Source organism: Peromyscus maniculatus, chromosome 1, assembly GCF_049852395.1.
Source record: "Peromyscus maniculatus bairdii isolate BWxNUB_F1_BW_parent chromosome 1, HU_Pman_BW_mat_3.1, whole genome shotgun sequence".
NCBI lineage: Eukaryota > Metazoa > Chordata > Mammalia > Rodentia > Cricetidae > Peromyscus > Peromyscus maniculatus.
Genome location: NC_134852.1, coordinates 186,707,266 through 186,733,696, shown reverse-complemented (window position 1 = coordinate 186,733,696; position 26,431 = coordinate 186,707,266). Strand labels below are relative to the sequence as shown.

The 26,431-nt window shown below is 43.9% G+C and overlaps 2 pseudogenes across 1 annotated transcript; both read right to left on the bottom strand.

The window, feature by feature from the left end:
* Positions 1–322: 322 nt before the first annotated feature.
* Positions 323–12,081, bottom strand: LOC143270997 (antiviral innate immune response effector IFIT1 pseudogene; annotated as a pseudogene). Its single transcript, XR_013048234.1, has 2 exons — positions 11,940–12,081; positions 323–2,341 (listed from the first exon to the last, which is right to left on the bottom strand). The product of XR_013048234.1 is annotated as an antiviral innate immune response effector IFIT1 pseudogene (transcript).
* Positions 12,082–18,098: 6,017 nt separating this feature from the next.
* LOC143271201 (antiviral innate immune response effector IFIT1 pseudogene) lies at positions 18,099–25,654 on the bottom strand (annotated as a pseudogene).
* Positions 25,655–26,431: the final 777 nt, after the last annotated feature.

Genomic DNA, 26,431 nt, shown 5'->3' with positions numbered 1-26,431 from the left:
AGAAACATGTATTAAAAATATCAGCTGTATGTTCCCAGGTGTCAGGTAAATGAACCCTAAACCCATCCTGAGCAACATAATCCACAATGATAAACAACAGCTGTCAGGTAGCATGGCAGCATCAGTCACCCTTACTATCCCATGATGTGGAGAAGGAAATATAGCCTTCATACTTTCACAAACCTCTTGCAGGGTTTATATGCAGACTTTTCTTTCCTGCCTGCCACTAGACTTCTGTTAGTTGATTCTGCTATCCTGAGCCTTCTTGAGGACTCTAAAATGATATCCTTTCAATTCTATCAACAAATTACACTGGAAGACATTGTGATTTCCAAGAATGTTACTGAATATATTTTAGTTGAGGGAAAAGCATCACATAAAGCACAATACCAATAGCACAGAAAAACTGGACAAATCTCCTTATATCATTTTCTGTCTGTAGTTCCCAGCAAGTTTCCTTTGCTTGGCTTTCCCCAAACTTAAGACTCTTATTAGCTGTGAATAATTCTGAAGGAACATGAGACCTCTCAGCTTGCAACCTCTCTTCTTTGCTCATTTGGATTCCTCTGACACTGCACTGTAGTAAAAGCATCTGCTGACCTAAAGTAAAAGCTTCCTTGGAGAAGACTTCTTTGTACAGGACACTGGCGGGCAGAGGATGGAAGACATTTGTTCCCAAGACACAGACATAAGGCAAAGAAGTCCAAGGATCCCACAGCTCAAGGGATTGCAGATCAGTAGGGGTCAGTCCTGGTCAGTAAGTGAGAAGATGTAGTGGGGTGCAAGTTCCTTCTGAACAGGACAATGAGGGGTGAGAAATGGTGACAGCAGCACATGCACTGAGCTACTTCGCATTCCAGTAAGCCATGCATTTCTGGAGAAAGAATCCGGAAGGAGGCTGGGAACCCTCAGTAATGAGTACATTTACTTCACAGAGGTGAGCTGCATTCAGAACTCAGGGTTCACTCTCCCAGTGAGCCTCAGAGACCTGTCATAGCACTGCAGGGCCTCCTCCTTGTCCCCCTTCAGTTTGTGGACTAACCCAAGCAAGCTTGTGCTCTCCATCAGTTGAACATTCTGGTGAATACGTTTTGTGGCCACTTACTTTAAAGCTTTGAGTATTTTCTTCCAGACAAAGGTCTTTTCTTCTATTTTCAGACCTTTCAAGTCATGGGTGATCGCCCTGTCTTCTGATTTCTGATGAAATTGTTGGTAACGGCCATGGTGGAAATGAATATCCTGCTCTATTTGACACTCAAGATTCTTCTTGTTCAGTGCCTTCTGGAAATTTCCCTCTGTTTCTTCATATTGGCCAATTTCTGCCTGCACTTCTGCCATGCAAGCATAAGTCATCTCAAGCCTGGGCCTGAGTTTCACAGTCTCTTGAAATTCACAAATGGCCTGTTGTGCCAATTTCTGCACATTGCCCTGCCTTCTTGCCTGGTCAGTTCTGGATGTCTTCATTTGGATCATCTGTTGCTTGTAGCAGAGCCCAAGTTGGTAATGCAGGTAGCCAGAGGAAGGTGACGCCTGCAAGGCCCTGTGTATCAGAGGGAGAGCCTTGTCTATGCAGCCTTTCCTTCGGTAATACTTGGCTATAGAGCGAAATGTGTAGTTTTGGCAGGATGTGCTACTGAGGGCTTCTTCAATGTGTGTTTCTGCTTCAGCTGCCTCTCCTACATCCTGAAGCTTCAGCGCAAGATAAACTTTAATATATGGGTCTTTAGGATTTAACCTGACAGCCTTCCCTAAGGGTTCTAGAGAAGTATTATTGTGATCACATTCTAGAGTATAGGCTACAATAACATAACCAGTGTTATATTCAGGGTTTTTAGGCTCCACTTCCAGAGCCTTTGCAAAACAGTCCATGGCTCCTGCATAATTCTGTCCTCCATACTTCAGCAAGGCCCAGCATTGTTCACAGTTCATCTTGGCACACTCCATACTATAGTGGAAGGGACTGCCCAATTCCTTGCATGTGTTCTCCACTTTGTCCAGGTAGGTCTGGGTTTCTGCCAAGCCCATGCTGCCCATGTGGTAATGCACCTAGGCACAGTTGCCCCAGGTCACCAGGCTTCTCTGGCCCAACTGTTCTCTCTGGATCAAGGCTTCTGCTTCTTTCAAGCTCTGCAGGGCTTCCTCATGCTGGCCTTTCAGGTGTCTCACATAGGCCCTGAGGTTGAGCATCCCCACTGTATCCTTGCTGTCTAGGAACTCAAGCTCCTCAGAGATTCTCATTTCCAAATCAGGTATGTCAAAGTCTTCCAACAGCAGCCCCCATGTGAAGTGACATCTCAGCTGAATCAGATTCTCCTTGACCAGATCATCTTCAGCATTCTCTCTGTGTGAAGGAAGCAGGTGACTTGTTATGTAATGAATGGCCAGAAAGTAACATTGACTGCATTTAAAGCACATTTACAGCATTCTTGCTTATTTTTCTTAAGTCTGACATCTTGTTCCTTTAGAATTTCTTTATTTTTTACATCAACTCCTCAACTCCATTTATTGGAACTGCCAGAGACTCTTTGTACTTGTACTTACAATCTTGGGTTGTAAGCTAATCCTTTCAGTTAAGACTGAACATTGCCACACAGACACAAGCATATAAACATACATATCAGTGTCCTTATCTGAGGTTTGGAACTCTAAAATTCTTTTTTTTTTAAATTTAATTTAATTTTATTTTACAATACTATTCAGTTCTACATAATAGCCACAGATTCCCTTGTTCTCTCCTTTCCTGCCCCCCTCCCCTTCCCCCCAGCCCACTCCCCAATCCCACCTCCTCCAGATCAAGGTCTCCCCCGGGACTGGGATCGACCTGATAGACTCAGTCCAGGCAGGTCCAGTCCTCTCCTCCCAGATTGAGCCAAGCGTCCCTGCATAAGTCCCAGGTTTCAAACAGCTAACTCATGCAATAAGCCCAGGACCTGGTACCACTGCCTAGATGCCTCCCAAACAGATCAAGCCAGTCGACTGTCTCACCTATTCAGAGGGCCTGATCCAGTTGGGGGCCCCTCAGGCTTTGGTTCATAGTTCATGTGTTTCCATTCATTTGGTTATTTGTCCCTGTGCTTTATCCAACCTTGGTTTCAACAATTCTCGCTCATATAAACCCTCCTCTTTCTCACTAATTAGACTCCCAGCACTCCACCCGGGGCCTAGCCTTGGATGTCTGCATCCAGATTCCTCAGTCCTTGGATGGGGTTTATGGCACAACTATTACGGTGTTTGGCCATCCCATCACCAGAGTAGGTCAGTCCCGGCTATCTCTCCACCATTGCCAGCAGTCTTTTGTGGGGGTATCTTTGTGGATTTCTGTGGGCCTCTTTAGCTCTTTGTTTCTTCCTTTTCTCATGTGGTCTTCATTTACCATGGTCTCCTATTCCTTGTTCTCCCTCTCTTTTCTTGATCCAGCTAGGATCTCCCGCTCTCTTTGCCTCGACCCTCACCCTTCATTGCTCCCACTCATGTCCAGGCTGTTCATGTAGATCTCATCCATTTCTCCGTGTCTTTCTTGGGGTCCCGTTTTCCAGGTAGTCTCACTGAAGATGTGAATAGCAGTCCAGTCATCCTTGTTCCACATCTAGCATCTTCCTATGAGTGAGTACATACCATATTTTTCTTTCTGAGTCTGGGTTACCTCACTCAGGATGATTTTTTCTAGATCCATCCATTTGCCTGCAAACCTCATGATGTCATTGTTTTTCTCTGCTGAGTAGTATTCCATTGTGCATATTTGCTACAGTTTATTTATTCATTCTTCAGTTGAAGGGCATCTAGGTTGTTTCCAGGTTTTGGATATTACAAACAATGCTGATATGAACATAGTTGAGCAAGTGCTCTTGTGATATGATTGAGCATTTCTTGGGTTTATGCCCAGGAGTGGCATAGCTGGATCTTGGGGGAGATTGATTCCCAATTTTCTAAGAAAGCGCCATATTGATTTCCAAAGTGGTTGTACAAGCTTGCATTCCCACCAGCAGTGGAGGAGAGTTCCCCTAGTTCCACATCCTCTCCAGCATAAAGTGTCTTCAGTGTTTTTGATCTTAGCCATTCTGACAGGCGTAAGGTGGTATCTCAGAGTTGTTTTGATTTGCGTTTCCCTGATGATTAGGGATGTTGTGGAACTCTAAAATTCTATTCTCCCTTTGCTTTGACTTTGAGGACTATGTATAGATGTACATGCCACCTGAGCTGACATAAATAAGACTTGCCCATGGGCACAACACTAACTGTTGAAGAAAAGTCATTGCAGGGTCTGCCCCTCTCATCTCTAACACAGATAACATCACTGGTATGATGTTCTCCAATAGACTGATTCAGAACAAAGAACATGCTCTCTGCCTTGGGACACTGGGGAGATGACTCTTCTCTGGGCCTTTCATCTTTGGGTGATTCAGGTGAGGACTTCCAGAGAGAGACTCAACATAACTCTCTTCTGCTGTTAGATAATCCTTCTGTGTACTGTGTCTGTGTGCTGTTCTCATTGGCATATAATAAAGCAGTTTTGTCCTATGGGAAGGCAGGCAAAGTTAGGCAGAAAAACCAAAATAAGGAGAAGAAGAGGGCAGGCTCAGGAGATCTGAGAGCCGGCTGCCCAGGAAGCAAAATGCTAAAGGAATGGTAAGCCATGGGCCTCATGGCAATGTGTTGATTAAAAAGAAATGGGTTAATTTCAATATAAAAGCTAATTTGTAATGAGCCTGGTCTCTCAGCCAAGCATTTATAATTAATATAAGCCTCTGTGTACTAATTTGGGAAGCAGCTGCTGGGTATTTTGTGGGGGTCACAAAACAGCTTGGCTATACAGTTGCCATGACAGGCTTCGAGGCACAGATACAGATTCTGACAGGCCCCACCCAGTGAGGCCTGCATCTAAGGGAAAATATCTGAGGCCCAGACACAGATTCTGGCAGAAAACACCTGGACCAAAGGAAGAGCCATGAGCTGAGGTCACCCAGTAGGGTCTGCATCTAAGAGAAAATACCTGACATTCCAAACATCCCCTATAACCCAGACAAATGTCAGCCCATCAAAGTCCTGAACCTTGAAATCCCCTCACACCAACCTCTGCCATGATAAAACCCCCACCCTGCCTGGGCCCTGGGCTCTCTGCTCTCACTGATGCATCAGACAGACAGAGAGATCAAATTCACAGCTTGAAGATAATAAAGGCTCTTTGCTTTTACTTGCCTGATTCAGTCTCCATGATGGTCCTTTGGCATCCCCCGAGACCTGGGCATAACAATTTGAGAAAAGGGAGGTGGTAGAAAAGCCTCCATTTAAACTCCTCTCCAACAGTTACAAGGAATCCGCGCATTTTAAAGATGCCTATACAACCTCAATGCATTTTCTCGTCTCTGCAGAAAGTAGTAGCACTTGCAAGTTTCTATCACTTCATGCCTCACTATCACACTATACCCATCTCAGAAATGGGAATGAAATTAGTATTTCCCATTCTTCATCTTTCGGGAGATTAGTGAGGCCATCAATATAAAATCCATAGATATAGCATAAACTCCATATGAATTTCCTACTTTCCTGTTACTTTGGAGAACAAGATGTTGCATGTAGTCACACAGGTTTTGGGTAGGTACCCCAAAGCAAGCAGCTTTGAATCTTGTCCATGACTAGAAGACAGAAAAAAGGGCCTTGGTCCTACTGGTAGTTGTCTCTGGCAAAGACCAGAGATGCCATGGTGCTTAAAACCAGCTGTCTTTGCTTTGATCTGGTCAGATGCCAAGGAAAGTAGCAGGAGGTGTAATATCTTTTAGGTCTTTCCCAGAAAGGAGCACTCTGGCTGGGAGCCCTTAAGCGTAGACCAATAGAAAATGACAGCCATCGGGAACCCACATGAATCAGACAGTCTGACTTACTAGTTCACCCACCCCCCATGACTCTACCTAGATAAGGTTATAACCAAAATGATGGGGAACATTGGTAGCTCCCCACTCCCCCGCTTCTGGGTCCCTCTTCTACTGCAAGAACGTTGTATTCATCTTTCAGTTAAGTTCCCACTTATGAACACACAACAAGTCTTCTTTCTGGAAATCCCCTGCTGTGGTGCATAAACACCAGTTTTGGGTATTGCAAGACCAGAATGCAGCACCACTAACTCAAAGGGAGCATTGTGGGACTGACTAAGATTCTACAAAATTGCCAAGATGGCCTATGGCAAGCCACAGGAATATGAAATAGAAGTCCACCTGCATATTTTAAGCTATACTTTACAAGGTCAGTCCAATGGGAAGCCAATCAGCAGGGACTATTGGTGTTATGCAGCCTAATATTCAGTTGTGCCTTGCTATGAATTCCTTGTGCTCATAATACTCCTAAAATGTGTATGTGTGTGTGTGAATCTCCATTTCAAGGTACCTGAATAGTCAAGTTGACAGAACCTTCTGCCTCTGAGCTCCAGGCCCTCTCCTTAGCATTTGTTTTGGGTATCTGCCTTTTGCAAATACCCTCCATGAGCTACTTCCTAAGATAGAGTCAACCCCAAACAAAGCCTTAAGAGACAAGCAAGGAACAGACAGCTACCAGGCCCTCTGTTGGACACCTGAACACCACCCCCACCTCCAAACTAAGATAAAATGTCCTTTCTGAGACAACCTGTCTCACAGGCCAAGTGCCTGCCCACAGGAAGAACAAGCTTTGTTTCTTGTGCAATCCAGGCCTCCCAGCTCTCTCTCTCTCTCTCTCTCTCTCTCTCTCTCTCTCTCTCTCTCTCTCTCTCTCTCATTGCCCCAAAGAAGCTCTTAGATCCAAAAGGGCTTTCCTCTTACCAGGCCTTTCAAGCTGTAATGCACATTGACTAGCTATGAGTACACTTCCCCGTGGCCTGTCAGGAAACTGGCAGCAGAGGAAAAAAATGACAATTTTAACTTTTAATGACCTACAGACTTTCTCCACCCTATCACCTGTAAGTTTATAGTTGAACACATGATAGACTTGTAATGCCTTCACCTAACCACAACATGGATATATTGCTACATACCTTTTCTGATTTATCCCCACTGCTAACTGACTCCACTCTTATCTCTGCCCTTCTGGGTTGCAAGTAAAATTGCCAGGAAGCCTCTAGTAGGGACCCCTACAATCTTGTGCTGAATTCAAAACATAGTTGTTACTGCTTGGGATAGGACATAGACCTGTCCTGGGAGAAGGGGTTTAGCATGAAAGGAACCAAGGAAATGGAAAAGATTGGAGACAGTTGAACTGATGGCTGAGTGAGGGTGGCAGACCAATAAACAAATTGTACAAAAGAGCTCTGAGCAACTGGATTCATTCCCACGCTGATGATAGTATCTCTTGTGAGCCCCTGGAATTGTATAAATTTAAGGTTGGACCCTTAAATATTATACAAAAAATGCCCCAGTAATAAAAATGATTTTGAAAACATAGAATTGGACTCACTATAACCTCAAATAATCAGTACAATATGGTGCTAGCATGAATAGCCCTGAAAGGGAAAAGGGACATCCAAACCATGGAGGAGAGAGGCACAAAAAGACCCCACAGACAAACACTGAACACATGGCTGAGCCCTTCTGCCTAGGCTGCCATAGGAACATCCTATGGACCCAGACCCTGGCACAACACAACATCTCTGTTTATCTGTAACTTAGCAATTTATAAATGTCAGATCATATAGCCTGCCTGTATAACATCTCACTGAGCAGTGGTTTCTTCCTGACTTGCAGAGGACCACATTCCCACTCCACCTTCATGCATTCTTTCCTGTCTGTGCCAGGGACTTGGAGAACTCTGCTTTTCTTCCTCTTCTTGTAGGAAAACCTCCCAGTCCTGTAGCAGAAGAGCCTGCCCTTGTGTCTGCAGCTAACTTTAATCACTTTCCTCTACCTTTATGGGTGTATAAGTACTATTCTCGAGGCTAATTAGGAAGGGGAAACAGTTTGGACATGAGTATAGCCAAATGATTTTGACTGAGTGATTTAGCATCTCTGAGTTGAGCATCTGAGGAAAGCAGGTTGTTTTGGGCAGATTTTAAGTCTTTTATGTGACTGGATGTAAGAATAGAGTAGGAGGAAAACTCTAGAATAGTTTAGTTACACTTTAAGTTGGAAAAAGTAACCACAAGAAAATGTAGCATGCAAGATTTAAATCTTAGTATCTGTTTAGGAGACCGAGTTTGGGCACAAAACAGACAAAAAGCTAAGTTTTCTGAGTTAGACATAATCCTTTAAACACCTGGGGAAGGATTCTGAGAATCAGAGTATGTGTGTGTGTTGGGGGGGGGGGGGGAGACAGAGAGAGAGAGACAGAGAGAGACAGAGAGAGCAGAGAGACAGAGAGAGACACAGAGAGAGACTGCCCAGAGTGTCAGTGCACTGATGTCACATTAAGGGTTGAAAACAGAGCCTACTTCCTGGAGTCCTTCAGACCAATACTAAGGCCTGGTTTGAATTCCCCACTTTTCTCCCTGTGTTACAGTCTTCCTAGAGTTTATGGTCTGTGTTCTTTCTGTGGTGTGTGCTTGAGCAGGCTGGCCCTGTCATTTGTCTAATGGATACATAGCCTTAAATGCTCTCAGGACAGATTATTTCCTCGGTTTCAAGCCTGGCAAAAGTTCTGTCTCTTTGGACGTTAGAGTATTTTCAATAAAATGTTTTAGCTGTGCATCAAGGCATTCTGGTGGGAAAAGAGAGGCAGAAAAAAAAAGAAAAGAAAAAGTGACACTTTCTCAGCATAAGCATGGAGCCTTACACGTGAGAAACTGGAGATGACTACTTTGAGACAGATGCTTTGGGTCTGAGAAGTACATATCTTATTAAGGGGATAGATGGATAGATGTTCCTTCCATTTGGGGAATCTTATAATCCTTTGATTAGTTTTAAATGCCATTTCTCTATGAAAGTCCAGAGACAGAATTCATCTCCAACCTTTTTGACAACTTCACCAATATGAGTGATCAAATGTGAGCTGACAAAGGATGATGATATCCGTGAGCAGAAACATGCCAAACCAGATGGGGAAAAGGTCACGAAGCCTCAAATATACAAGAAGAACAATGAACAACCAATTCATTGGTTGGTAGGGAGGTAGGGAGGTGGTGTTCCCCAGGGAAGAACACAGCCATTGGTTGTCCAGCACCAGGTGTACAACCCTGATAGCATGCATACGTGAAACATTATAAGCACTGGACAGCTCATACTTAGGAATATATGTGTATGTACAAACACAAACACACGCGCATATGTGTGTATATATGTGCATACAATAACAATTAATGGAAAAAGGAGGCCATGGATTTGAAGCAGAGCAGAGAGGGTAATATGTGAGGGGTTTGAAAGAGGAAAGGAAAGGGAGGAGTAGGGAGAAATGTAAATTAGATTCTAATCTTAAAAATTAAAAATCATGTAGAAGGACACTTTAAAGAAAACTAAGGAGGAGTAAAACCAAATTTTCAAAGCAGTCATCATGATCAGGAAATAATTTCTTCTAGGGACTTCTTCTAGGCTTCTTGTCTGTACACGCCTCCTTTTCACATGGCATTTAAATTGTGTGTGTTGGGGGGGAAGGTTGCTAATGTCATATGAAGGCAGGCATATGAAGGTCAGAGGACAGAGTCAGGCAATGGTCTCCACCTGCTTGTGTTTTGAGAGAGGAAAGCCAAGTGGTCCCTCCCTTCTCTCAGCACAAACACTGAGATTGCAATCCTCATGCTTGCTTGGCAAGCCCTTGACCCACTCAGCCATTTGTCCAGCACCATTTAAGCACCTAGGGGAGCAATTGTGATGCTGAGTCCCTCCTTTCTTATGGCATTTCAGATCTTATGGAGAGTGACTTGAGATTGGGGACCACAGACAGAGCAGCAGCATGACCAAGAAGGAAGCCAGTTTGCAGAGAACTCCTGAGGCCCTTCCTTCCATAGGCTTCAAGTATTGGGCAGAGGATGCTCAAAATGCCCTCGATGTACCAACCTGGAGAAGAGACAGGGCTCTTTGTTCATGCCATGTAAGTGGTCATGAGTCTCATGGCCCAGTGCTGTTTTGGATTATTCCTTTGCTCACTAGTCCATTCTCATTTTCCAGAGTGCTGTTTTGTAATGAAATGTCTCTCTTTCTGTTTGCTAATCATGTGCCCCGGTCCAGTTCATTGATGTTGGACACAAATATTTGGATATTTTAAAAGTGCCCAGGGAATATTTTGCAATTGTGCCTGGACTCAGGTTTTTACCTGTAATATTTGATGAGCCAGGGTAGAAAGAGACAAAGGCATAAGAAGTTTCTGTCCTCTCAGTCTCTGTCTCTGCCTGTTTCTCTCTGTCTCTCTCCAAAATAACCAAATGCGTGGTTATTCCTTCTTTTACAGAGCACTTAGAAATGATGGAGAGATTTCTGTAGGAAGATTAGTCATGACCCCAGGTATCAGATTCAATCCTGCTTTTCTTTGCTTTCCCTGCCTACAACAGTGCACAGTGAATTAGAGATTGTGCCCACACCTTATGGGAAATAAAGGCATTGCCAGGGCAGCTAAAATCACCTGAAATCTGAACACCAGCTGTCCAGGAAGATCTGCCTAGTTGGAAGTTCACAAGGATCCTGCTGAGGACCTGTGCCCCAAGAAGGAGGCACATGAACTTGTGCATAAGTCCATGCAGCAGAAGCTGAGCAGCACAGAGGCAACAGTCATTTGTGTGGGCAACCTGGACAGAGAGCAGTCAGGATCCCACTGCCCATGTAGATGCTCAGGATCCCCTGTGCAGTCAGAATTCTTCAGCCTTTCTCACACTGCAGGCATTCATTTGCAAACCATAGCCCTAGGCACCTGCTAGAATGATAGGAACTGTAGACCCAGGCAGAGCTTGGTCACTGACCCTATGACCATGACTGTCACCTGACAGGTCCTACAGACTTCTGCCCTCTACTTACTTCGACTCCATATTTTTCTACCACTGTGAACTCTGTATTCTATTTCATCATTCCCCAATAGCTCTCTGCCTCCTCCATATTCATGTACTACAGATAGTCCTATGTATAAAGACAGAAGAATAATCCCCCAAGTAAAGAGATACTCACTTTGGCAAAGAGTCAGTGCAAACACCTCCACTGACTGGCACTTTTAATCTGAATGGCAATTTCAAACATAAAAACCCAGGGCCATTCACATGAATAAGTCTCCACTGGGTGCCTAGTATTCCTTGTATATATATGTACAAGGAATACTATATATGTATGCATATATATGCATACTATATATATGTGCATCTGTATATATACATATGTATGTATATATATCATATGAATTGAGTACATATGTTATATGTATACAGAGTTACGAATAAATATGTGACCATGTCTATTGAGTTTATTGCGGGAGGGCGGGATACTTGAATACCACTTGTCAGAAGGACTTGCATGTCTGTATTTTTGTTCCTTAATCATGAGTGGTTGAAATAAATGTGTGCTGTCCATTTGTTAAGCCAGCTGGGGATGGGTAAAAAACCACCTGGTCCCAAAACTTTGAACCTCATTTCAAGAGGTCCTTTGGGGGTCTATTGGGTACATCTCATGGACAATGAAGGAGCTGGGTCAGGGGATTGGAAGGAGGACACTCTAAGCAGCTGCTCTCTTTGGGCTGTAAGTAGGTAGAGTGGTAACTTGTCCATTCCTGAAGTTCTCATTGGTAACTGTCTCTCTCTGTGAGATGAGCATGCTAAAGTCTGCCCAGGTGTTTCCAACTTCATGCTTGAGACAGCCTTTAAAACTAAAGCCAGTTTGCTGTCACCCATCCAGCCCCTACCAACAGCACACCCATTAAACAGAGTCCCAGGACACTCAGGGCAGTTAGCATCCTTGTTCTCTTTTCAGAAGTAGAAAGAGAAGGCAGAAGACAGAACAAAGTCAGACCGGACCACAAGCAAATGTTTGTGTCCTGGGTTCACTCAAACTGCAGAGCAGGGTAATCCTTACCCATTGGCAGCAGTTCCCTGGGTTTTCATCTGGACAGGCTCCTAAGAATGCTGTCTTAACTCTCTGCTGTCTTGTCCACTGGCACACCAACTGGACTCTCACAGAAAGGCTGGGAGACAGCTCTGTGAGCTGTGGTGTGCTCTTCCAGTCTTAAGCAGGAAACTGAAACTGGAAAGTGAAACTAAAGCCTGAGGATTCTACTCAGGGAAACTGAGAGCAAACAGGGATTGGCCTTCTGCTCTCTTCTCTGAACTGATGGGGAGAAGGCTCTGAAAGAGACTTACATGTCAGTTCCATTCAGCTCTCCAGAGAGACATCCCTGGCACCAGGACATGCTGTTAGGATGTTAATGGAGGTGATGTGGACATGAAGACTCAGCCTGGCATCTCCACAAGCACCATTGATCCTCAGTCAAAAGAAATGCAGTTCTGCACTGTCTCCTTGGAACTGAACCATACTCATGCATTTGATGAGGGGAAGTTTGGGGATGGAGGAGTCCATGTGCAGATGAGTTCTCCCTTAGTCTGGAAGGGGTACATCCCAGCTGGTTTGGTGTGTGGCTGTCCTTAGGAACTACTGCAGGTGTGATCATTCAAGTCCCCTTCCCTCTGCAGAGCTTTGAGGTCTATCTGAGGCTTTAGGAGTTAACCTTTCATTGACTAGGCCAATTTCCCAGAGCCTACAGTCATGGAAAATTGCTTTCTGTTACCTTCTCCTGAGGTGTAAAGGGCCCTTGCTAGCAGTCACAGTCACATAAAGAAGAGCCCAGCATGGAATCTCTAGAGAATGCTTTACTCACAGCCTTGCTGCTATTCTATGCTAATGGATGAGACCAGTGGAGGGAACTGCAGAAGGTGGGGCTCAGAATGGTTCAGGCCCAGGTCAAGTCCCTTAGTCTGTTGTCTTGTGCACTTGGTTTCCTCACTCCTCCAAATATAAAAATCATTGGAAAGGACTTAAATATCTAACTCCATTTCCTCGATAGAATGATAATCTCTTGTGAAAGTTTCCATGACCATAAACTTTTATCCCTAAACCTCAATCAGCTGTCACCAACAGGAGATGGGGGCTCCTTGGCCACATTCCCAGTGAAGTTTAATTATGAAGAACCCAGAGGTATGTGTCAGGAGGTGCTAGGTGTGTGACAGAGAGTATAAAAGCTTTTTATAAAGTCTGCCTCCTGGGATCAGTCATCAGAATCCTTAGTGGTGGAGAGAATTGAATCTGTAGGGTTATACTGTGACCTTCACAATATGTCATGACACATTTGCTGAGGGCCGAGGCTGTATATGACAGGTGACAACTAGTGTTTGACAAGTCGACCCACCAGATTTGTAAGTCCCTAATGGGTAGTCTCACGTGGCAAAGCAATGACGTCACTGATGTGGAAACCGGTTGTTTGCTGTCTATAACTTTCTCGGGTACCACTGGTATGCCTCCCTAATAAGAAGAGCTGTGGGGTGCTTTCCATGGTGCCTTGGTAGTGTGTTTTACATTTCTGGACACACATTTAGCTGTGGATTTCTGTTTAAGCTGTACACTTCTATGAACAGAAATATTCCCAGAGTATTCTTCTTTACTGACACAGGAAAGTAACAGTGTTCAGTATCCATGACATTGTTTAACTCATTTTGCAGAGACCTTAGAACAAGTCCAAAACAGATTAATCTGCTCCTACAGAGAATACACAAAGACTAATTCCCAGTGTTGTTTATTGCTACATCAAGACCAGGCTGTTTACATCAAGACATATTCTTGTAGTGGCTCCCATTCTTCATGTGCACTGGCCAATAATTTAATGTCTGAGACCCCTCACCTTATTAGAGCTGTGTGCATGGGTCAATGTGACATTACTATCCTAACAGAAGCTATGTGACTTATCTGTGTCTTGTGAATGGGTTGGGCCCTAAAAATGTAACTTATATTCGTCCAGAGTTGGGTTGTGGAGAGCAGTGGCAGTGTGGTGAGAGATGGCTGTGTAGAGCTATGTGACAGCTGCTGCAGAGTGTGTGTGTGAGTGTGTGTGTGTGTGTGTGTGTGTGTGTGTGTGTGTGTGTGTGAGAGAGAGAGAGAGAGAGGGGGGGGGAGTGATGAAGATTCATGAGAAAATGTGAGGGAGTGAGAGGGCAAAAGAGTGAGTAAACAGTGAGTGTATAATCTGTCAGAAGTCTGTGTGTGAGTGAGTGTGAGAGAGAGGTGTGTGAAGGAGCTGCTGCTCTGTAGAGGAGCTGTGCCTAGGAACTGTGTAAAGGGCTCTCTGGGGAGAGAGCTGTGTAAATGAGATGTTCAGCTGTGGCTGTGTGGAGATTTGTAACTGTGTGGAGACAAGGAAGATGAAGCTGTGTAGAAAAGAGATGCAGAAGAGAAATGTATGAAAAGAGAGATGAGTAGCCATGTGAAATATGTATGTATGTAAAGACATGTGGCTGTGTGCGGTATTGTGGAGATGTGTAGCAGTGTGGAGACAGAAAGGGTCAGAGATCATTTCTTAAGATGAAGTAAAAGAGAAAGTTATCATCAGAAGGCATGTGTGATTCCTTTTTTTAGCAGTCATAGATAGATTAAAATTTATTCCTAATTACTCTCAGATAAAAAAAGATTCCTATCCCTCACTACTCTGAGGCATTCCTTTTGTTTTTGTTTTTGGAGACACAAGACAATGTTTCTCTGTGTAGCTTTGTGCCTTTCCTGGATCTTGCTCTGTAAACCAGGCTGGACTTGAACTCACAAACCTCTTCCTGCCTCTGCCTCCCGAGTGCTGGGATTAAAGGTGTGAGCCAAAACCACCTCACTGGTTTTCCTTTTATTACGCTGAGAGGATTGGGGAAGCTGGTCTGTAGTGGGTAGCTGTTCCAGCTTTGACCTAGAAGCACTACCCCTAGTGAGGCTTCTGGTAACTACCACTCCTACCTATGACCTGACCCTGGGTCTGGGCTGAGATGGGAACCCTTAATACTGAAGATCCATATGGGCCAGCCCTTTTAGTTCCTTGTGCTGCTGCATGCTGGAAGTCAGAGTTCTCCAGAGAATCCTGTTGAACTATACCTCACCTCTCCCAGATCCTGTATCCAACCCCTTTACTGGCTGTAAGTTACCCCCAAATAAACCTCCTTTTAACTACATGGTGTTCCCTAGTTAAATACCCACATTACTGGTCTCTCATAGTCAGTGAGACACATTGATCCCCTCCCCCCATCACAAACATTCACAAGCCTGTCACATACCTCTGAAACAGACTGAATAATACATTTTAAAAGCATGGCATTGAAAGGACTAAGGTGAATAAGAGTCTTTACTTAAAATTGTCTTCTCCATGCATTGAGTTTGTCTCTCTTAGAGCCTTAGCTGAGTGTGAAACTGACTGTGACAACTGTCTGCTCATCTAGTTACAGGACAACTGAGTGAAATCCAGAGAGTCCACATACAGCTCCTCTGAACCAGCCCTGTAACTGCCCTGCATAGAGCTCCTTGAACTGTCCTTCAAGTGCATGGGAGTCACTCCAGCCTCTGCCCTGCAGGCAGATTCTCAGAAGCATGTTGAGCTCAGGACATGTTCTATTTCCTCTAAGCTACTCCATGTTGTAGGTTTTTCAGGCTGTCCATTGCTAAAGGAGACTCCATTTTATAAGCCAATCTAGATTCCACTTTGAGGAGATGTCACCAACCTTTGATCGACTGGACCGAGCCCATAAGTATACCAAAATGATTCTTCCTTTAACAGTTCTGTGCTGTATTTTCAAAAATGTGAAACAGAAAAGAACAGGAAGGTTTTCATTTTTCAATCCTTAACATCATAGAGTGAGTGTTGTCTGCTCACACTCTACTACTAATTGTCCTTGTTATCATTTAAGTTCCATAGAATTAGCCCTCAGTGGGTAAAATGCTGCTTGTCGGAAAACATTTCTAATAACTAGGTCAGCTTCTAAAACATCACTGACTCATGTTTGGGGTAAAAGACAATGCTCTGTGTACATGCATGTGAAAGCCATTCATGTTTGAGCACAATACTTCCATGGAAATATATTGGACTATTTCATTGTCCAAATCACTACAGTCCATGGCAAGCAGAGGACCAAAAGGGATTCTTTCCCTACTCCTATAAGTGATTGGTGCCGGTTCTGTGCAGTTAGGCTCAGGCCGGTATTTCACCTCTTCCCTCTTTGTCTCTGTAATAAACGGAACCATTTATGATGCTGGCCAAAGAGTTTTAGGAAGAGAAGCATCAAATAGCTAACTGTATGTGGATGCTTGTGCCTACAATCATGTATTTTTGATTACATGTGAGTGTGTGTGTGTGTGTGTCTGTGTGTGTGTGTGTGTGTGTGTCTGTGTCTGTGTCTGTGTGTGTGTGTGTAATGCACAGAGAAGAAATAAAAGGGAACAGGAAAATAAAGAAACCTTCAGGAAATAATGTGCCAGCATAGGCTTTCAGACCCATCTCAGTTATCCAAAGCAACTGCATGAGACTGACATTTTGTGAAAGACCTCTGCTAGCTGTGATATTCCTGGCTCAGTAGTGAGTGATTGGAATGGGCTGGCAGATTTAAATCTTCACTGCATGTTAGAATCATTAGACAACATCTAAATGAATTGTGCTCAGGCTCGTGGATGGCCCGACTGAGCACACCTCAGAATCAGATTTAAAATCAGTTTTAGAACAATCAATCAAGCCAGGTGGTAGTGGCACATTCCTTTGATCACAGGACTCAAAAGGCAGAAGAAGGAAGATCTTTGTGAGTTTGAGGCCAGCCTGGTCTCCAGAGTGAGTTGTAAGACAGCCAGGACTGCTTCACATAGAAATGCTGTGAGAAAAATCAATCAATCAAACAAACAAATCAGAAATCTCAGGTGATTGTGTTGTGTATCTGGGTTTGAACCAGGGATAAAATGGTGCTAGGTATCCTCGATAAATTAGAAATTGCTTGACTGTTGATCTGGGAATCAGCTGAGATTCCAGTTCATCCTTAAGGTGAGGGGCCCCAGGTGCAGTATTTTTACATTGTACCCATTGTTCTTACTGACTCTCTAGAGAGGAAGATAGACAGTCTTCCTAATGCAAAAGAAGACATGGGGAAAATGCAATTATGTATGCTCTGTTCACAGTAGGGTGCAGACAGATGTTAACACGTGTCCTTACATGATACATATATGCAGCATTACAGAAGGTGTTCCATACAAATACCTATGACTTGTTCAAAGCCATCACTATTCTTTAAAAATCTGTTATCTTAAGTCTACACAGAGTAGGTCTTACTGACCTGGCTGCCTATCACTTCAGGAACAAATCCAGTAGCTGGGGGTCACTGCCCACTCCACCCCCAGCTTGATATCAGTGTTCTGGTCCTTCTGTCACATTAGCATGCACTGGAGACATTGCTGTGCCACTTTGGGAAATTATAGTTGAAGAAAAGCATGTCAGTGACTGTGGGTGATCCCAGGATGCTTTCCTGCTAAGGCCATAACAAGCTTGGGCACAAAATAGACCACTGATCCACATTCACTGCCTGCTTCTCCATCTTTGCTCTGGAGTTTTCATTGTCAGTCCACGGAAAGTGAGGTTTGTAGACATTTGTCCTACATTTGACCTACAGGTCACCATAGAACATTTGGAACAGTAGTGGTAACTAAGCACACACAATCTACATTTAATTAATAATAGGGACCTTATTAGTTGTAGCTGATGCTCATAAACATAAATGCACAGTGGTTTTCCTTAAATTTATTAACTTAATGTATTTACTTCATAGGTGCTCTCTCTCTCTCTCTCTCTCTCTCTCTCTCTCTCTCTCTCTGTGTATGTGTGTGTGTGTGTGTGTGTGTGTGTGTGTGTGTGTGTGTATGTATTGTGCCACCCATTCTTGTTCATTGCACAGCTGTAGAGGCCTCACCTCAACTTGCTGTAGTTTCATTCATGCAGTTGTGTGAATGGGAAGACTAGGATAACAAAAGGAGACTATACTCAGATGGGGTAAAGAAGAGCAAAGAAAACCCCAAAGAGCTGACAGGACAGCTAACCAGCAGGAACAAGGAGAGAGGAGATGCAGAGGATGGGGAAGTGCTCCTGAGCATGGGCAGTGTAGGTCAGCAGACACAGAGCACATGGGTGCATGCTGGGCTTCCTGAGCCCAGGACCTAGGAACCACAAAGCATTTTAATCAAGGGGAGAAATTTAAACAATTATGCTCTCTAGTTTAGATCCTCCAGACTACAACTCTCATGGAAGTAAGTAAGGAGGACGAAACTTAGTGACAACCTAACACCCAGGTGTCTGAAACATCCAGTGTCTGACCCACATATCATTCCTTGAAAAACCTAGTAAAGCTGTGTCCCCTTGGGCAAGTGTGAAAAATGCTCTCCAGGAAGAGAAGAGTCTGCTAAGTTCCCAGAACCCAGCTTGTGAATCAAACTGTGTGTCCTCCTGCTCTCTCCTAATCCTTCCTTCTCCAACCCATCATTTGTTCCCTCAATTACTCTTCCTCAGCATCCATTGAGACTATTAGGGAGCAGTATTATGAATCCTGAGAGTTTTCTTTACTTGAATAAAATAAACATGATTTTGGCTAATCAAAAAAACACTTATTAAAAATATCAGAAGTATTTCCCCAAATATCAGGTGAATGAACCCTAAACCCATCCCTAGCAACATAATCCCCAATGATAAACAGCAGCTCTCAGGTAGCAAGGCAGCATCAGTCACCCTTACTATCCCATGATGTGGAGGATGACATATAGCCTTCATCTTTACACAGACCCCTTCCAGGGTTTATGTGCACAACTTTCCTTCCTGCCTGCCACTAGACTTCTGTTAGTTGATTCTGCTATCCCAAGCCTTCTTGAGGACACTGAAGGGATATCCTTTTCATTCTATCAACAAATTACACTGGAAGACTTTGTGATTCAAGGAATTTTACTGAATATATTTTAGTTGAGGGGAAAAAATCTCATATAACACACTATCAATAGCACAGAAAATCTACACAAATCTCCTTATATCATCTTCTGTCTGTAAGGTCCTGGCAAGTTTCTTCTGCTTGGCTTTCCCCAAACTTAAGACTCTTATTAGCCATGAATGATTCTACTACTCTCAGATTTCAAGCTCTCCCCTTATTCACTTTGTTTTCTCTGACACTGCACGGTACTAAGAGTATCTGCTGACCTAAAGTAAAAGATTCCTTGGAGAATACCTCTTTGTCCAGGACACAGACAGGCAGAGGATGGAAGACTTTCATTCCCAAGACACAAACATAAGGAGAAGATGTCCTAGGATCCCACAGCTCAAGAGTTCAGTCCTGGTCAGTAAGTGAGCAAGTGCAGTGGGGTGCAAGTTCCCTATAGACACCACAATGAGGCATGAAAATTGTTTGGAGAAAGAAACTGGAAAGGAGGCCGGGAACCCTCAGTTATGAGTACATTCACTTCACAGAGGTGAGCTGCACTCAAAACTTACGGTTCACTACCCCACTGAGCCGCAGAGCCAATTCATAGTAGTGCAGGGCCGATTCCTTGTCCCCCTTCAGTTTGTGGATGAAGCCCAGCAAACAATAGCTCTCCACAATTTGAACACGAGCATGTCTTGTGACTATTTCCTCTAAACTTGCAAGTAGTTTCTTCCAGACAAAGGTTTCTTCTTTCAGATGAAGACCTATTAAGTAGTGGGTGATCGCCTTGTCCTCTGATTTCCGATGAAAGTGTTGGTAACGGCCATAGCGTAAATGAATATCCTGCTCTTTGTGACACTCAAGATTCCTGTACCGTTTCTTCTTCAGTGCCTTCTTGAAATTTGCCTCTGCTTCTTCATGTTGGCCGATTTCTGCCTGAACTTCTGCCATGCAAACATAAGCCATCTCAAATCTGGGCCTGAGTTTCACAGTCTCTTGAAATTCAAGAATGGCCTGTTGTGCTGCCTGCCTTTGGGCTGGCTTATCAGTGGATGTTTTCAGTTGCATCACTTGTCTATGGTAGCAGAGCCCTAGTTGGTAATGCAGGTAGCCAGAGGCAGGTGACTCCTGCAAGGCCCTGTGTAGCAGAGGGAGAGCCTTGTCTATGCAGCCTTTCCTTCGGTAATACTTGGCTATAGAGTGAAATGTATAGTGTTGGCAGGATGTGCTACTGAGGGCTTCTTCAATGTATGATTCTGCTTCAGCTGATTCTCCTACATCCTGAAGCTTCAGCGCAAGATAAACTTTAATATTCGGATCTTCTGGATTTAAACTGACAGCCTTCCTTAGGGGTTCTAGAGAGATATTCTTGTCATCAAAGTCTGTGTGATAGGCTGCAACTGCATAGCCAATGTTGTATAAAGGGTTTTCAGGATTCTCTCTCAGAGCTCTTTCAAAGCAGCCCAATGCAGGTATATATTTGTTTGGTCCACTCTTCAGAAAGACACAGCCTTTCTCATATTCCATCTCAGCATACTCCGTATTATAGCGGAAGGGACTGCCCAATTCCTTGCGAGTGTTCGCCACCTTGTCCAGGTAGGTCTGGGCTTCTGCCAGGCTGCCCATGTGGTAATGCACCCAGGCACAGTTGCTCCAGGTCACCAGGCTTCTCTTGCCCACCTGCTCTCTCTGGATCAAGGCTTCTGCTTCTTTCAAGCTCTGCAGGGCTTCCTCATGCTGGCCTTTCAGGTGTTTCACATAGGCCCTGAGGTTGAACATCCCCACTGGGTTTTTAATGTCTAGAAACTCAAGCTCCTCAGAGATCCTCATTTCCAAATCATGTATGTCAAATTTTTTCAACATCAAATTCCATGTGAAGTGACAATTCAGTTCAACCAGATTCTCCTTGACCTGATCACCTTCAGCATTCTCTCTGTGTGAAGGAAGCAGGTGATTTTTTATGTGAGTAATGAACAAAAATTGCCAATTAACGCCAAGCTAAATGCATTTCACAACATTCGTGCTTATTTCCTGAAAGTCTGACTGTATGTTCCTGTAGAATTTCTTGATTTTTTTGAATCAGTCTCTCTCATCTCCGTTTATTTGTACTGCCAGATACTTATTTTACATGCATGTACATGTACCTGACTTACAATCTTAGGTTGTAAGTTAATCCTTTCAGTCAAGACTGGAAATTGCCACACAGATACAGGCACAAGAACATGGATGTCAGAGTTCCTATCTGAGTTTAACTCTAAAATTTTATTCCCCATTTCATTATGTCTTTGAGGATTATGTGTACAAGTTTATGCCACCTGAGCTGAAATTAAAATAGAAAGTCACAGAATGATAATTTGTATTAATGAGGCAGAACAGCATTCATATTGTTCACCAAAGGCCCTTGAAGGGAAAGCTGTTACCTCCTAGACTATGGGATAAAATCTGCAACTCATGGAGACCTGCCCATGTCTCCTCCATTAAGAGCCATTCATGTTGGGGAGGTCCTTGATCTGGCTAATGATCTGCCCTGGAAAGGTAAGTTTACCTTCATCCACACTAAGAAGATAGGAGGAATACTTCTCCCTTCAATGAGGTAATGGAGTATTCTTTCCCAGAGTGTCTTCTCAATGTAGTGCAATGCCTAGCAGCTGCCATGAGTTTGGGCTGAGCCTGCCTGCCTTCTGAGCGCTGACCTGGAAGGTAGGACTCTTCTGCCCATCCCCCATACTTGTCCTTTCTTTATCCTCTAAAGCTCCCTTCCCAGCCATGGGGCTGCTTGTATAATCTGTTGCTGTCCATCAAGAAGGCTCAACACAATATTCATGCATACCCCATACCCCTTTTCTTCTCTATTCTCCTATTCTGAGCGTCTACTGAGATTGACAACTTGCTTGCCCTGGGGCTTGCCATGAAAATTGCAATAAATTATCCTGGAACTCCCTTTTCAGTCCATTTCTAAGTTCTTTTAAAAGGCAACTAAGCACCCTAAGAGGACACCCAGTTTTCACCTTATCACTAAGATAATACAACTACCAAAAGAACCACAGATTCAATAAAATCCCTATTCAGAGGCACATGACAGTTTTGAAATGAAGCTTTAAATCTCAAATCCTATAAAATATCCCAAGATGCTACAATAATAAAAGTGTTTTTGAAAACAAGGAATTAGACTCACTATAGTCTAAAACAATCAACACATTTTTGTGCTAACATGAGTACTCCTGTAGGACAAAAAGGACATATATGACATAGAGATTTAATTATATAAAGACCCAAGGGGCAAACACTGAATGCATAGCTGTGTCCTTCTGTCTAGGCTGCCACAGAAAAAAAAAGAAACTATCGACACAGAGGCTTACACAACAGAACTTTGCTACTTGTAACTTAGGAAATTATTAATGTCAGACTAAATTGCTTGCCTATATATTACCTTACCTAGTAGGTGTTTCTTCTTGAAGAACATGCAAAGGCCACATGCCTTTTCCATGGACAGGATGTCTTTCCTGTCTGAGCCATGACTTTGAGTGTGTGTGTATGTGTATGTGTGCATGTGTGTGTGTGCACACTCATCTGTGTGTGTGTATGTCCATGCATGTGCTTGCATGTACGTGTGCGTGTGTGCGCATGCCTGTGCTTGCATGTGTTTGTGCGTGTGCTTACATGCATCTGTGCATATTTGTGTGTGTGTTTGTGTGTTTGCACATATGTGTGCACCTGTGTGTATGCCTGTGTGTGTTCCAGTGTGTATGTGCAAGACGTGTGTGTGTGTGTGTGTGTGTGTGTGTGTGTGTGCATATGTGTGTGGGGGGGTGTTTGTGTGGGTGTATTTATACAGGATGCCAATGTCAAGGCATGCATACTAAGGTCAGAGGACAGCATTAGGCACTCATTTTTACCAGCTTGTGTTTGGAGAAGGAAAGCCAAGGGTTCCCTCTCTTCTCTCAGCAAAACACAGAGATTGTAATCCTCATGCTTGCTTGCCAAGCCCTTGACCCACTCAACCCTCTGAGCTGCACCATTTGATGTCTACAAGGGAAGCAAGTCTAATGCTCATTCTTTCCTTTCTTATGGCATTTCAGATCTTAAGGAAAGTGGCTTGAGATTGGGGACCACAAAGAGAGCAGCATCAATGACCATGAAGGAAGCCAGTTTGCAGAGAAAACCTGTATCCCTTCTTTTCCTAGGCATCAAGAAATGGACAGAGGATACTCAGAGTGCCCTTGATGTACCAACCTGGAGAAGAGACAGGGCTGTTTGTTCATGTGGACTGTCATTTTGTATGCTGTGAATGTGTGTTGCTCTGGTTATAAATAAAATGCTGATTGCCCTCTAACCAGGCAGGAAGTATAGGCAGGAGAAGCAGACAAGGAGAATTCTGGGAAGAGGAAGGCTGAGTCAGGATGAGTCAACAGCCAGACACAGAGGAAGCTTGTTGACAAGGCAGAACTGAGAAAAGGTACCAAGCCAAGTGGCTAAACATAGATAAGAATTATGGGTTAATTTAAATGTAAGAGCTAGTCAGTAATAAGCCTGAGCTAATGGCCAAGCAGTTAGTTATAAATAATATTAAGCCTCTGTGTGACTGTTTTATAAAAGGCTGCAGCACAGTGGGTGAGAGAATTGTCCCGACTGTGGGTCAGGCGGGACACAGGAAACTCCTGACTGCAATGAGGCTCATGGCCCAGTGTAGCAAGAATCTTAAAAGTTCTCATTAATAAAAACAAACCAGAGCCAGGTATTGGGGTGAACCCTGAATGATCAGAGAAACAGAACAAGCCACAGCCACCTCACCTTGCCAATTCCTCAGCTGATCATGTTTCCTTAGACTCAAGCCTCTGAGAACTCATCCAAATATATGTCAGCTGAACCGCTGCTCAAAATCCTGAAAGCTTAACCAGCTCTAGTTCCTGGTCCTCACACCTTATATACAATTCTTGTTTCTGCCATCACTTCCTTGGGTTAAAGACATGAGTCACCATGCCTGGCTGTTTCCAGTGTGGCTTACAACTCATGGATATACAGATAAATCTCTGCCTCCCAAGTGATAAGATTAAAGGCATGTGTGTCACCATTTTCTGGCCTCTATGTCTGTTTAGTGGCTGTTCTGTCCTCTGAACCCAGATAAGTTTATTAGGGTGCACAATATATTGGGGGTCACAATATATCGCCACAGCCCAGTGCTTTTGGGCTTATCCCTCTGCTTACTAGTCTGTTCTCATTTCTCAGAGTGCTGTTTTGTAATGAAATGTCTCTATCTCTGTTAGTAATCATGTGGCCCTGGTCCAGTTCATTAATGTTGGACACAAATACTTGGATATTTCAAAAGTGTCCCAGGGAAGCTTTCCCAGTTGTGACTAGACTGAGGTCTTTACCTGTAATATGTGATGAGCCAGGCTAGAAAGAGACAAAGGCATAAGAAGTTTCTGTCCTTTCAGTCTTTCTCTGCCTGTTTCTCTCTGTCTCTCTCTGAAATAATCAAATGCATGGTTATTCCTTCTTTTACAGAGCACTTAGAAATGATGAAGAGATTTGTGTAGGCAGATTAATCATGGCCCAGGGGCATCAGATTCAATCCTGCTTTTCTTTGCCTTTCCTGGTTACAGCAGTGCACAGTGAATTAGAGATTGTGCCCACACCTTATGGGAAATAAAGGCTTTGGCAGGGCAGCTAAAATCACCTGAAATCTGAACACCAGGTGTCCAGGAAGATCTGCCTGGTTGGGAGGCTCACAAGGATCCTGCTGAGGACCTGTGCCCCAAGAAGGAGGCACATGAACTTCTGCATAAGTCCTTGAAGCAGTAAAGCTAAGGAGAACAGAGGCAACAGTCATTTGTGTAGGCAACATGGACAGAAAGCAGCCAGGATCCTACAGCCCTGTGGTTGCTCAGGATCCCCTGTAAAGTTGGAGATCTCCTTCTTTTCTCATTCTGCAGGAACGTCTTTGCAAACCAAATACTTAGGCACCTGGGTCACTTAATCTATGATAATGACCATCACCTGACAGGTCCTATAGCCTTCTAGGCTCTACTTACTTAGGCTCTACATATTTCTATCTCTGTGAACTCTGTATTCTATTTAGCCATTCCCCAACAGCTGTCAGCCACCTACATATTCATGTATGATAGATAGTAATATGTACAAAGTCAGAAGAATAATCCCCCAAGTTAAGAGATGCTCACTGTAGCAAAGAGTCAGTGCAAACACCTCCACTGACTGGCACTGTTAATCTGAATGGCAATTTCAAACATAAAAACCCAGGGCTATTCACATAAATAAGATTAGACTGGGTGCCTAGTATTTTTTGAATATATATAGTATATATTGCATATGCAGTGAATATATACGTTACATGTATTCTCACAGAAAACGTGAACCGCATCTCAAGAGGTCCTATGAGGATCTGATGGGTACATCTCATGGACAATGAAGGAGTGGGGTCAGGGAATTGGAAGGAGAACCCTCTAAGCAGCTGCTCTCTTTGAGGGCTAAGTAGGTAGAGTGGTAACTTGTCCATTCCCGAAGTTCTCCTTGGTAACTGTCTCTCTCTGTGAGATCAGCATGCTAAAGTCTGCCCAGGTGTTTCCAACTGCATGCTTGAGACAGCCTTAAAAACTAAAGCCAGCTTGCTGTCACCCAACCAGCCCCTGCCAACAGCACACCCATTAAAGAGAGTCCCTGGACACTCAGGGCAATTAGCATCCTTGTTCCCTTTACAGTAGTAGAAAGAGAAGGCAGAAGGCAGAACAAAGGAACAGAAGCAGACTCAGACCTGGACAGAAGCAAATGTTTGTGTCCTGGATTCACTCAAACTGCAGAGCAGGGAAATCCTTACCCCATGGTTGCTGTGAAGGTGGCAACAATTCTCTGGGTTCTCACCAGGACAGGCTCCTCAGAATCCTGTCTTCTAACTCTGCTGTCTTGTGGACTTTCACACCAACTGGACTCTCAGAGAAGGGCTGGGAGACAGCTCTGTGAGCTGTGGTGTCTGTGTGTGCTTTTATAGTCACAGTAAGAACCTGAAAGAGAAAGTGAAACTAAAGCCTGCAGGTTTCTCCTCAGGGAAACTGAGGGCAAACAGGTGTGGGCCTTCTCCTCTCTACTCTGAACCAATGGGAAGAGGGAATCTGGAAAAAAATGACATGTCAGTTCCATTCAGCTGTCTAGAGAGACATCCGTGGCACCAGGACATGCTGTTAGGATGTTAATAGAGGTGATGTGTGTGGTGGTATTCTAATTGTACTGAAATGTGATTTTGATTGTATGTTAATAAATAAAGTTGCCCGGGGGTCAGAGCTATTAGAGCCATAGACAGAGTGTGGCGGTGGTGGCACACACGCCTTTAATCCCATAGATCTCTGTGTGTTCAGGGATACAGCCAGCATTGACGACATATGCCTTTAAGACCTAGGGGGCTGTACATTCAGACAGTGACGAGGCAGTCACGTGTTTAGGTTTACAACCAATGAGAAGGCAGAATGACTGGAAAATCGACATACACACAGGTAATAGCTCTCTTTCGAGAAGCTGGGACACAGCAGGAGGAAGAGTGAGATTTTAGTTCTGAGCTCTGACCTCTCGGCTTTCTCTTTTACATTGTTTCTGTGTTTCTTATTT